Raw genomic sequence first — 277 nt, forward strand, 5'->3', positions numbered from 1 at the left:
CAGCGCTATTGGAGGGCCAGCCAATCGTCGGCGGGACCGCTGCGGCGTCGGGAGCCCTTCGGGAGACCGCCGGAGGACAAAAAACCCCAACCGAAGGCGCCGCGAACGACACAATACTTGCGATAACTACCAATTACAGGCAGCAGCTAATTACACAACCACAACTCGGCTAATAACAATCAACATGACAACAATGGCGTGTGGAGCCAATATCTCGACGCTGGTGATCAACTGACTCTTTGGGAAGCGGGAAAGAGAATTCTTCTCTGTACGGCCC

This window comes from Penaeus monodon, chromosome 25 (assembly GCF_015228065.2).
Source record: "Penaeus monodon isolate SGIC_2016 chromosome 25, NSTDA_Pmon_1, whole genome shotgun sequence".
Lineage (NCBI taxonomy): Eukaryota > Metazoa > Arthropoda > Malacostraca > Decapoda > Penaeidae > Penaeus > Penaeus monodon.